We start from the raw sequence: 1,048 nt of genomic DNA, 5'->3' as shown, positions 1-1,048 counted from the left end.
GGTCACTCCATCCTTCTTCAGGGAGCTGTGGACCACAGAGGTCGTTTCATCGATGCAGAGATTGGCAAGTCGGGCAGGAGACATGATTCCAGCATTTTCCGGGCATCTAAACTGTGCAGGGCGATGGATGGTGGGGTGTTTGTCCCGGGGAACCCCACCATCACCGTGAATGGAGTGACAATCCCCCCTCTGATGCTAGCTGATGGGGGTTATCCCATCAGAGGGTGGCTTATGACAACATTCAGATCCCCCACTGACCGGATGGAGAAACTTTTTAATAAGCGGCACGCAAAAGCACGTGTCGTGGTGGAGCGTGCATTTGGAAGACTGAAATCTAGGTGGAGTTGCCTCAGTAAAAGATTTCACCTCCAGGAGGAGGACTTTACCCCCATCACTGTAGCCTGTGTTGTGCTCCACAATATTTGTGAAGAAAAGGGACACCTTGCAGAGCCCCTGGGGTCAGGGGACATTCCAGTACTACCTGTACCCCCTCCTGATGTACTGTCTGATCACAGACACACAGCACGGGGTCAAAGGGTGCGGGCTGCATTGATGACTGTGGTTTGTAACGATGAATAAAGAGCAGGCTCCTGTTGTACACTAACACACTTATATCTGTTCAGAAATAAAACTTTCCCTTCTTGTTTAGCAATCATAAGACTCAGAATCTCTAGTGTTGTCTCATTTCTGCCCAGGTATGCTAACAATCTGGGGTTCTCTGGTCATTCCTGCCCAAAATAATGGGGCAGGGGGTTGGGGGGGGGTTATCAGATTACACTCCTCCTAGGAAATCATAGCAGAGATGCAAGATGTATCATTACACAGCAGATGTTAAAACATATCAAGGGGATATATCAATTACTGACAACCATGATACATCTTTTCCAAACAGGTTTAATATAAGAATAAATACCAAAACGTTTAACAGAGAACTATATACATTAACTGGAAAAAATGGATGGCAAACAAAGTATTTACAGATTACTGTCCACCAGCATCCCTTGCTGGTGGGTCAGCTGCAGGCCTGGCACCAGCCTCCAAGGCCCTG

The sequence above is a fragment of the Gekko japonicus genome, unplaced genomic scaffold, assembly GCF_001447785.1.
Source record: "Gekko japonicus isolate JY-2015 unplaced genomic scaffold, Gekko_japonicus_V1.1 scaffold6666, whole genome shotgun sequence".
Classification (NCBI taxonomy): domain Eukaryota; kingdom Metazoa; phylum Chordata; class Lepidosauria; order Squamata; family Gekkonidae; genus Gekko; species Gekko japonicus.
This window is presented reverse-complemented; position numbering follows the sequence as displayed.